Source organism: Emys orbicularis, chromosome 10 (assembly GCF_028017835.1).
Source record: "Emys orbicularis isolate rEmyOrb1 chromosome 10, rEmyOrb1.hap1, whole genome shotgun sequence".
NCBI classification, from domain to species: domain Eukaryota; kingdom Metazoa; phylum Chordata; order Testudines; family Emydidae; genus Emys; species Emys orbicularis.
In genome coordinates this window covers 76,281,008-76,293,321 of record NC_088692.1, presented here as the reverse complement: position 1 = coordinate 76,293,321, position 12,314 = coordinate 76,281,008, and positions in this window count along the sequence as shown.

Below are 12,314 nucleotides of genomic sequence, written 5' to 3'. Positions count from 1 at the left end.
CGGGTCAGGATCCTTCCCAAAGTCAAAGAGCTGGATTCTTTTGTCTTCTTAGGTTCAAGAGAGATGGATAAGGAGAGAGAACTTGGAGTGGTTTTGCCTCTTACTTATATAGTTTAATCACCCTTTGAAATGCATTTCCCTGAGAGTGACCCTTAGATAAAGTTCTTTCCAGTGAAGGGCAAGGAGACATGGGGGGGGGGGGGGAGGAGGAGAGAGATTTCATGCTGTTCCTTCTCTCCTCTCTGTCTGAGGACTCTGTTTACAGCTCATATGCAAATTGAGGTAAACACATATCCCTTTGTTTAAGACCTGCTTGATCAGCTTTACCTAATGGCTACATGACTTTAAACATGGGTCTTTAACATTATACAGGGGGAATTTCATAACTTTACACACAATGTTGCCACATATATTCCACCGTGATATTATTGACCAGTGAGATATTAGTTTTCAAATACTTCATAAGGTGACCACACAAGTGCATTCCATTACACCTTGACACAAACGTGTCTTTCCAAAATGTGTTGTGGGTGTTCCCCCCTCAGGACTGGGACTGATGCACCATCCCCCTCCTGTACTGCCCCACTGCCTGCTTTCTTCAGTCCAGCTCTCATTGGCCATCCGCCATAGAGCCTTCCTGACCCTTCACTTTCCAGTATTTCCTCCCCTCCTGGGAAAGCACCATCGCCCCAGAAGAGTTTTGTACAGCCTGAATGCAGAAAAGGCTGATACTCAATGTGGGGAGGGCACACTGTGCCCCATTTCACTGCCCTTCTAGTCAGAGAGAACCATGCTCCTCCAAGACTCTAATGCTCTCTTCACATCAGTTCTCAGAGAAGAGTCCCACCCCACCGAGGATCGCTGGCTTTGCTCATTCCCAGTAAGATTATCACATTCCTAATTGCCACTTGGGAATAGATTAGCAGTCAACGAGAGCAACAATTTTGCTAACTCAAAATGTCCCATTCTAAAGGGAAAAGACCTGGCCCCTTGTGACCAGCAAATTCATCACATTTGTGATCCAAGCAAACTGGGAAGCCTGGTCGCCTCCAGAGAAGAGAGTCAAGTGTGTGCTGTCGCATTGCCACCTGGTCCTTCAGTGAGGCAGTGAAAATCGTCACAGGTTTGAAAACCTTTTTCCTGTTTGACCCCTTCCTATGGTGGTTGGAATATCTCTCTCCTCTCAGTGAGAGGTTCACCAATGTTTCTGTTGTGTATTTTGCATTTAATTCAACAACAGCCCCTGTGTTTGTAGGCTCTATTGATCATTAAATATGACAGAAGTGATACAGTCTGAACTGTGCCCTACGCCAGTCCCCAATGGATGCAGCTGACCTACTGTTATCAGAACACAATGCAATCACAAGGGTTTGGCATTTCGACCATTGGTATAAAAAGGTGAATATTGTGCCAGTGAAAAATACAGGTTCCAGCAGTGCTAAAGATTGAAACCTCTATAGATCACCAGTGCAGGCAACAGCTGGCAAGCATGTCCCCATGCACCAGCCTCTCCACCTATGGGCCATTTCAAAGGTGTGACAGATTAGTTCATCTCCAGGGCCCAATTAATCCTTGGCCTCTGTGGTAAGATCCCAAAAAGGTAACCACTTTTGGTGGTTTTTCATGTGATCATGTCCCCAAGGATCTGAACTGAGATTCCCTCTTGCCCTCTTATCACTGAGATTAGACTGCACTAATGCATAATAATATCTCTGCCATCTCTCTCCTTCCCCCAAGACCGGGCACTAGTTTTCCTCAACACTTTTTGATGAGGTATATTATCATTTCTGATAATCAGTGGGACTCACTCATGCATTCTCCCTCATAGTGCAGGTACTGGAATAGAGAGGATGTCTCGTCTGTCGCTTGGTGTCACCCTTGCTTCTTGGTGGGAAGAGCTATGCTTTGTGTACCTCAGTTTTCCACTCTAGTTAATGGCCAATGACAACAGTTGTTGATTGGCCACCAGTGGTCATTGAGTGGTGTAGGGATAGGATATATTTCCTGCTACCATTCACTTCTGGCAGTCCCTTCCCCTTGTCCTTAATGAACATTGTTTTGTGGGAGGGAAGCAGCAATTAGAGGAGGCTGCAGATTAAGATGGGGTCTTTCCTGAGGTCAGATTCAGCAAAATGGCTTGGAGGGCAGAATTTTCCCCTTCCTTTTTCCCCATCCTCTTCCATCCACCAGAGATCTGCATGACTCACACACAGAGAGCCCTGAGTTTGTTAAATAGGAACATCTTATTCTAGAGCTCAGACTGTTTCCAATGCAGGCCTCCTCCAAGGACTAATTGCAGTTACATTTACATCGGCACAGGAAATGTGGTGTCCTCACCATTCTGCAGACTGCAGGGTTGTAACTGTGGTAACTTTGGCCTTTGTGTCCAGATGGCCACTAGGGAGAGACACCCGAAAATGAGAGAGAAATAGGGAAAGCATTGAGCTGAAAACTGACCCAGGGCCTCCATTAGTGTATGGTCCATGAGGGGTGTATAGCCTCTAGGTTTTCAGAGCAGCTTGTTTGCAGGACATGATTTTGTGATCATTCTATTTTATGGTGTATTTTTTATGGGATTCAGCTTCCAAATAAATGGTTCCCCAGGGCAGTAAGATAGCAAAGAAGTGATACCATTCACATCTCAGAGTATGGTGTCTGCCGGGGGACAAACAAAAAGAAAAGGTCATGGCCCACTCTGATCTCCACTGACCCCCACAGTGGGGCCAAAGGGAGAGACAACTCTCAGCGCCATTTATGTCCCCCTCCCAGCAGCTCACCCACAAATTGCAAGGCTGGCCCTGAGCTGAGCTGTAGTCTCTGTCTCCGTACATCTCTGCACTAAAGACATTGTGAGCTGCAAAACGTATCCTGGTGCTGCATGGCTCTGCAGGAATGAAACCATTATTGTAAAGTGCCTCTTATGCAAACACCTTCCTCCCAAAATAGCCTGAGAGGCAGAGGGAAACAAACAAAGCAGGAATTTGGAGTCGGATTCTTTCAACAAAGAATCATCTGCCCTTTCCTGTCGTCGTTGGGGGCCTCGGATTCAAAAGTGCTGGGCAGCAGCCGCACCAATCAAGTCAAGCAAGAGGGGAGCTCGGCACCAGCATCTGCAAGGCAAGATGGGAACTAACTAGAGCTAACTCTGCCCCCTCAGCCAACTTTCAGCAGCTGGGACTGTAATTTAAACATACAGGATTGCATGTAACTGTCCATTAGAAGGCACTGGCAGAGCCATGCTGGTACAATACAATCTGACCAGTGTGGCTTGGGACAGTTACACCCAAATGAGGCCATTCCAGTTTATCTGCAGTTTCAAAGTTGCTTCTTTCGGCCCTGCTCCGTGAGTCAGTGACTTCAGTGGGAGCTCAGCATCCGAGCAGATCATGTTTGTTGGTAGAACAGGTTCAAGAAACAATGAGCCATGGAGTCATGTTAAGCCAAATTCAGCACTAGTGTATGTAAATCCCTGGTTGTACTGCACCCAGATTACAATACATTTCTATCCATTCTGATTGTGGGGAATAATTTCTCTCAGCTGGATTCTGATTGAACCTCAGCTGTTCCCATATTTCAGTAACGTTTCTGGGTTGGCCCCTGTCCCACCTCCACCCCTTCTACCTCTCACCTGTGCTGTACCAGCAAAGATTATTTATAGGGGAGAAGCCAAAAATTCCCCTGCATCTCCCCCTACCTCTGTATGCTTAGCAATTTCCTAGCCAGGGAATGAATTTGTCTGCTCTCTTTCTGTGTGTTTCTGTGGTTTGCATTGTCATTTGCAAACTGTATTACTTCACTCTGTTTACTTTGCTCCACAGTCTGGACAACTGTGTGTGGCTTCCCTCCTTGCACAAATAAATAGCTGTTTGCTGGCAGCCTCTGCTACACTGGGGGCTCAAGATCTCCAGTCAGTGCAGGTCAAGCCTAGGCTTCACGGCTAGTGTTGAGTTAAAATCTGCGGGTATTTGATGGTGGGTGGTATTTTTCTACCCAGACTAAGGCAAATGAAATTTTGTGAGATATACTTTAATATACAGCAAAGGCTGGTCTGCTCTGCACAGTAAACACCTCATCTTTCCAGAGAGATTGTTCTAATTCCAAGAGATGCTGCTGGTGTTGCAGGGTGCTGGAAAGCGATCTGCAGCATGGTGAGAAACTGCAGCCGTCTGGCCTCCATTGCCTTGTGTTTGTTAAATAGGAATCACTGATTTCTCTCCATCCCCTTTTGCCCTTGCATGCACACGATTCTAAGGGGACACTGGATTCTAAGGGCTGAATTCTGTCCTTTGGTACATGGGTGAGGCAATCTCTTTTATTGGACCAACTTCTGTTGGTGAAAGAGACAAGCTTTCAAGCCACACGGAAAGAAGAGCTCTGTGTGACTCAAAAGCTTGTCTCTGTCACCAATGGAAGCTGATCCAATAAAAGATATGACCTCACTCACCTTGTCTCTCTGATATCGGGACCGACATGGCTACAACTACACTGTGTGCTTTCATACCTGTAACGCACTCACCCTGAACACAGGAGGAGCTTTGCCTGCGTGAGGATTTCAGGGCTGGTCCCGCAGTCCCTCCAAAAAGTTTTACCCACTGCCTTACTCTTTGGAGGTCTGGTCAGTCTTCCCCCAGATCTCAGGGTTGCACATGCTGTGAGATGCAGTCCTAGCTGATTCACTGAAGTAATTTCTTAGAGTACTGGCTTTCTGCAAACCTTTCATCCAAATAAACAAGCTACAAAATGTATTCTACCCAAACTCCTCCTCTTCCAGTCTGTAGCCTTGAACACTGACCTCTCTAGTGACACAGGCCCTTGCCTCTTCCTCTACAAACCATCTTTTCATTTAACTCAGTACCAATCCACCTTCGTCGCCTCATGTTTCTTTCAAACCACATCCAACTCACCCAGGGCTCATAAGCTCACACACAATTTTTCATAATGGTGTCTTCCCAAGAGAGTCCTGGGTCAGGAAAAGGATGGGGCGTTACAGCCCAGCATTTAGGTGCATTGGCAGAGCTGTGTGTGCGCGAGGGGGTTCCTGGGCTAGACTTGGGGGATATTGTGGGTCAGGATTAGGGGGCAATAGCAGAGCTGTGTATGGGGAACCCAGATCCAGAACAGCAGGGAATGTTGTAGGTCACTAGTTGGATGTATTGGTAGTGTTGTGTGGGGAACCTGTTCTGGACTAGCAGGTGGCTGGAGGTCAGGATTGAGTTGCCGTGGCATTGCTGTGTGGAGGCTGGAGAAGCCCAGGGCTACAATAGCAGGGGATGCTGCTGGTCAAGAGTGAGGAGCATCAGCAGAGCTGAGTGTGGGAAGGCTGCCCATCCCCTCTCTGTACCACACCTACCTTTCGCCAGTAGCTTTTTAGTCCCTCACTTTCACAAACACTACATTAATATAGATTTTCAATCAAATCCATTCCTTGTTTTTCCCCTTCTCAACTCATTTCTTCCCATCTGTGCATGACGTGGGGACTATAACTGGCCGATTAGCCTGGCCGGTGGGTGTCTTCTTTACCTGAGGAATGACCAGTGGGCGATGGGTTGCTCAGGAGGGGCAGCACTCGGTTGTTTTTAAAGGCCTTGAAAGCTTTTTGTTTCTCCTCAGGTTTGTGCCGCAAACTGAGGCTTGCGTCTGCAAGGCTTTTAGCAGCTCTTCCTCTCACGCCCTTTGCATTAGTGACACGCAGCAGTGGCAAGGAAGCAGGAGCGGGGAAGATGCACTAGAGGGGCACTTGCCTTTTTCCCCCCCTTTTCCTTTTTTCTTTGAAAGGAACAATGTCAGGGGTCCCTCGACTTCCATTTGCCGGCTGCTGGCCTGTCCTCTCTCTCTGAGGCTGAGTGGTTTATTAAGCATTCCTGGCACAGGCAGCGCAGGCACTTTGAGCTACTTCATAAAGCAGGGATATAAGTGCAGTAGATATAAAAGAGATACGGCACTGGGGGAGGGGGTAAAACAGGGTGATGTCGAAAATGCTAGAATTCTTTATCACATGGCCAGCAGACTGAGTGGGCCCCTGCTTGCTGAAAGGGTTGAGAGGGGATATTGGAGCTAACCTATCTCTGGTCTGTAGAGAGCCTGTAACCGGGCCCCATATACAGATCCACCCACCACCAAAGGCTTTCCTGCAGTAAACAAAATAACTTCCTGCTCGGAGGCCTCGTTTATGTGCTGCAGAGACCATCCCATCTAAGGAGACCCGAGTGCGGTGCCCAGCCCAGCAGCCCTGGGCAGGCTACACAAAGGAACCAAAGTGGTGCAAACTAATAACAACGCCAGGCTCCATTCCCAGCTCTTCTCAAGCTCACTGCCTGAGCATCTTGAGGAAACGGAGAGAGGTTCCCTCTGGCAGTCCCTCTGTAAGCCCCTTGGTGAGGCTGGCGGCACAGCTGTGTGAGTGAATCAGGCTCAGAGGGCTCAGACGCTCTCCCAACTCCCTGAGCTTTGGGAATAGCTGTCCTTGGCTCTAGTGTCGCCTGGAGCCCTCCTGTCCCAATAGCTAGGCTGATGCCTCCTCCCTTACTAGTAAAACTGGGACCGGGGTGCATGAGGAGGGTCCCAAAGAATCTGTACTGGCTGGCACAGAGCCCATCTCCCAGGTACCTAGGTGAGAGGGAGTTATTATTTCCCATCCAATGGATGATCTGGAAATGATATTATGTATATTTTGTTTTCAACATGCAGCGAGGGGAGGGTATTCACCACCAATCTTATATTTGGTGGAGGCAGAGAGGAACATCTGGTTCCTCGGGGCAATATCCTATATTAGAATTTACTCTATAAATACAAAACAAGGTTGATCCTTGGACTAGACACCATATCATCCACGTATCTGTACATTCCTCAGTACAGCGGGCACAGATGCCAACTTTCACATGTGCCAGGGGGTCCTGGACTCCTGGCTCTGCCCCAGGCCTCGCCCCCACTCCACCCCTTCCCCCAAGGTCCCACCCCCACCCCGTCTCTTCCCACCCCTGCTCCACCGCTGCCCCGCCTCTTCCTGCCCTGTTCCGCTCCTTCCCCCAAGCGCGCTGAATCCTCGCTCCTCCTCCCCACCCCGAGTCTCCTGCATGCCGTGAAACAGCTGATCGTGCCAAGCGGGAGGCGTGGGGAGGGAGAGGGATTCATGGTGCCTGCCGGCGGGCAGGACATGCTGGGGGGCGAGGGGGAGCTGATAGCCACCCACCATTTCTTCCTCGTGGGTGCTTCAGCCGCGGAGCACCCATGGACTTGGCACCTATGACAGCGGGACCTGATCCCGACAAAGGATTTGATACAATAGAAATTTTAGATTACGTTTAAAAAACTATGTTAAAAGAATGTTAAGATTGCAGAGTCAAGCACTCAAAAGCTAGGCAATGCCAGACTCTAAGTTGTCTGCAGCCTTAATTTGCCTCCTCTTGTGCATATGCACTATGACACAGTTTTTAATTACATGATCACATACTATTTTCCCACAGCATCCCAGCCACATTCAGAGAATAGGTAACTCTTCAATGTTTCTTTTATCCTCCACCTTCAGTGTGTGGCCCCAGGCCTTCCTTACTGCACACTATTCAAACCCTGCTCTGAATACCGAAATATTAATTTCCTCATTGGCTTTTCTTTGGCACTCATCGCTGTAGCATCTGAGTGCTTCACAAACATGAATTGATTTATCTTCACAACCCCTTTGTAAGATCCAGGGGTATACCTGTTTTACAGATAGGAAATTGAAGTACAAAGGGGTTTAAGTCAAAAGTATCCACTAATTCTGAGAGCCCAATTTGAGATGCCTAGGGTCTGATTTTTCACAGTACTTAGCATTACGTAGCACTTTATTTGTTCAAAGCACAGCTCTCATTGACTTCAGTTGTATCTGTGAGTGCTCAGCAGGTCTTCAAATCAGATCCCAGGGTCTTGGGCACCCAGTAAATGAGGAACACGTAATTAGTGAGTGCCTGCACAAAGCTTGGGTTAACTGACTTGCCCAGCATCATGTAGGAATTCTGTGGCTGTGGCTGAGGCAGGGATAGAAACCAGTTCTCCAGGGCAGCATTCAGCTGCCTCAATCATGAGACCCTCACCCTGCTGCTGTGTTTCATCCTCACACACTGGACCCCTGTGCTCTAAGCTTCCTGAGTCTGAGTGGGCTCCAGCACTGTCTTTTTCCTTGGGCTCTCTGGAACACTTCCTGGGCACAGGCTCTTTGCCTGTTACCTTTGTTTGGAACTGACCTCACAATCCAGCTGCCCTAGGTCCCCAGGACCTGTGCTGATCCTGCGTAGGCTCCCCAGTTCCTTAAGCACACCTTTCCCCAAAGCATCAACCCCATGGCACTCTGGTCTGCTGTATCTCCCCCCAGGGACATGTGATAGTGAAAGCTGTGTGTTTGCTAAGGTTTCTAACACAATTACTCTTTACTTTAGATAGCCCAAGAAATACACAGATCTAGACAAAAAACTAAACACCTGTAAGTATTGCCCTGCCTCAGTTTCCTCCAAGCTGCTTGTGCACCAGCAGAGGGAGCATTGAGAGCACAGGAGAGACAGTCTCCCTGCTTTCAGTTCCAGTGTCCAGCGCCACAGTGATTGGCAACAGCCGAGAGCAGCACTTGCAGGGAAAGTCTTGTTCAGCTACGCAGCCCTGGGATGGAGCATGCCCAGTCACTGTGTGGGGATGGTGCATGCACTGTCCCACAGGCACCGACTTTCAGCTTTCTTTGGGGGTGCTCCACCCCTGCTCCACCCCGAGGCCTCAACCCCACTCCGCCCCTTCCCCCAGTGCCCCTGCACTGCTTCTTCCTGCCCCGCTCTGCCCCTCCCCCAAGTGTGTCCCACCCTCACTCCACCTCTTCCCACCCCTGCTCTTCCCCCTCTCCCCAATGCCTCCCGCTCACTGCTGAACAGCTGATCTGTGGTGGGCGGGAGGCGGTGGGAGGGAGGGGAGGAGCTGATCAGCAGGGTCCACCGAACAGTCTGTTTGGTGGGTGGCTGGTGGGTGCTGAGCACCCACTATTTTTTTCCCATGGGTGCTCCAGCCCCAAAGCACCCACAGAGCGGGTGCCTATGCACAGTCCAGTCAGCATGTCAGAGCTGTGAGGCATTGGAGCTTGTTCCATGCAGATGGAATCTTTGGAGAATTTACCTGCCAAACTCTAACAAGTCCCTGCTGAGCATGTGAAAACAGAGATTTTTCAAAGGCTTATAACGTGGCCAAATGTGAGTGTTTTTTCATGGGAACAGGAAAAAGGCACACCCCTGACATCAGGCAGGTGCTTCCCACGGGGCTGAAGCTCTGAGACCTCCCTCCCCACAGGGCTGAAGCCCTAACAGGCGCCTCCCGTGGGGCTGAAGCCCCGAGCCCCAGCAGGCGCACCCCGGCTCCCGAACTTCTGACAATTGCCATATCAGAGGGTCAGTAAGTTTGGCCAGACAAAGCTGCATGAAAACCCTGCTGAGATGGGGACCCTGAGTTGCACAGATCTTGATTCCAACGCTGAGAACAGTAAAATGACCCCAAGGAGTGTAAGCCCTGTGCCCTGCCTTCTGCACAACAGACCTTGCAGCAGGCAGCCATCAATAATCCACATCTCGCTCTGCACATCTTACCTTGGTTTCCATGTATTTATTTTAACCTTGATTTTATTAAGTGTTCTTTGCGCGTTAGGCGTGTGTAGCCCAGGCACAGTCGGTCTGGAGGCCGGGCAGGATCGGAGATTTCCTACTCGAATGAAGGTTGCCCAAGGCACCTGAGCCTGGCCATCCTAGTGATAAACACGAGCCAGGCTTTTCTGGTTCCTTCAATGCAGTTTTTAAGTGCTGCTCATGTGTATGATAAAGGGAGAATATGGAGACAGAGGGAAGGGGACATAAAAGTGTCTTGAAGTAGCTGCAGGGGAAGTGCTTTTCTTCACAAGGCTGGCAATGAAATTAGAGGTAATTGTGAGGACCAAAGATTCAATAAAACCCAGGGAGGATGTCAGGTGAGAGAGGGGCTGCACGGCCATTTCTGTAAATTGAACAGATGTTCCCTGCTGGTGCCAATAATCAGTTACTGATGGTGCTGTTAAACAAACAGCGCCAGGCCTGCCTCAGGTGCTGTAAAGCTGATAGGGACATCTGTTACTACCACCTTTGAACTTCAGAGTGAGAGGACAGGCTTCTTTCACTTTGGCTCTGGTTGAATGAGGCATGGTGCTTTAAATAAACCCAGCAGCCGCTACCTGTCTGATGGGCAGAGAGGTGAAAGGGCACTGGGGTGTGACAGGCAGGCAGCACATCTCCAAAGTTGTGACGCGGGGAGATTCAGGAGAGAACTGAGTTGGATGATGGGTGTTCTGGGGCCTGTGCTGTGGCTCATGTCAATGCGTTCTCTGCATCCTCATGCCTGGACATGCTGTTGCCAAAGGCAGTGAGCGTGGAATCGCCAGCTATGCAGATATTTACAGGGACTGAATGGAAACTGGACTACACAACTGCACTATTCCCTGCTCCCCTGGCAGTGAGATGGAGTGCAACACTCACTTTTCTTGCCCTTTTCTTTTGGGGTGAATGGTGGTGTCTATGAATCTGAGAACGTTGGCCAGAGGCAAGTGAAGTGCCAGCAAGGTCTGAACAACTTCCTTTTGCAGCTCTGACAGTGCTCTTCAACCTGACCGGCAGCACCTTTGCTCTTTCAGGACTGGGCTTTCCCACCCAATTCTGCCGCTGTATCTGAATCCCAACCTCTGGTGCATCTAACTGTTCCTGTCCGTCAGCCACTCCAGAGTGAAGTCATGTCAGAATGAGTGGTGGGTTTCATGGTGTGCTCATATAGCCAGTTGGCATGGGGATCAGATTGAGCCCATCAAACACATTCCATTTGTGATTTAATCAGAAGCTGAATTCAAGTGTTCAGAGGTGAAAGGCTAGTGTATTAACCCCCTGAGCTAGAGGGGCTACTTGGTTATCCTCAGTCTTATAGCTACATCGATGTTGCAAAAGCATGATGCCAGGACTTAAACGAGTGGGTCCCAAATTCCCTCTTTGTCTCTCTTCCTCCTGCGTAATTAATTGAGATCCACCTTAATAGGATAAAACTAAATACTGAATAGCATCCAAACGCACAGTGGCTGGCAGGAAAACAACAGCCAGACACAGAAAGGGAGAAAGGCAGCTAAATGGACAAAGACCCATTTAATAGTGTTTATTAGAGGTTCCTAAGCTACTAACATCATTATCACAATGTCAACATGGCTGTGATGAGCCTGGTATGTGCCAGGAGGGGCGATCCTCTTATGTGTTTTGACTAATCAGCTGGGATTTACATGATACACAATAAATCTTATTGATTCTAAATGAAATGTGCCTTTGGGAATCTTTAGCATTCACAGCGAGCCTGAGCCAAACCAGGCAGCAAAGCTCTGTCTCCATTGGACTTGGAATTTTAAAAACCTTCAGACAAAAGGATTTAATGGAAAATATGGATAGGAATGAGTCTCTGAACTGCAGTATTACAAGAGACAAGCAAACATGCAGATATGCCTGAGAGAGGCAGCCAATAGGAGGGGGCAGGGAGAGGTTGGGGCACATAGAGAAATGGGGGTGGAGGAGAGAGAGAGCTTAGATCAGGTTTCTTGACCTTCAGGGCATGCTGCCAGACTTTATTTCAGCCTCTGCTGGAGGATGCTTTTGGTGTTCGTTAACTGATGTTTTCTATAGAACGTGCCCAGAAGAATATACAATATCTAAATACATAGCAGAGTGCAAGGAGAAGGGGTATATTGTCACAGCTCTACCAAGGCAGTTTGAAATAATATTTTGGTGTCCTGGAGGGGATGGTATCTCTGTTAAGGTTTGAAACACTTAGGCTCCCTAGAAACACAAATTTGAATAGCATCAGCGGCAACGTAGCCATTTCTTGGGTCATTACACTAAGTACTTTGTCAGTTCTTCAGTAGGACATTCCCCATGCCTGCTCTGTACAAACTTTTCTAGGGGACTGGCAGACAGTACCTGGAAAGCTTGGGCAGCTCTGCATTAGATCCGGGATTCTGCATCTACTGGGAAATGGCAATTTACTGTCTTTCCATGCTAGTTAGCAATAGGGGCTGGGGCTGCACAGTCTGTCTGTGCTGGCTGACAAGCCATTTCTTCAAGTAACTCATAAATTTAAATTGAGTGCCATAAAAGTGTCGGGTGGGGAGTGAGATGCCACAGTCCATTTCCTGGCATATCTGTCAGGTGGAGTTTGCAGAGCTGTTTATATCCTTCAGGACATGCTGCTGTTAGGATTTGGGTTCTTGTTACATTGTCTCTGACAGAGGAAATAACCAGGTTGGCTGCCAGGGT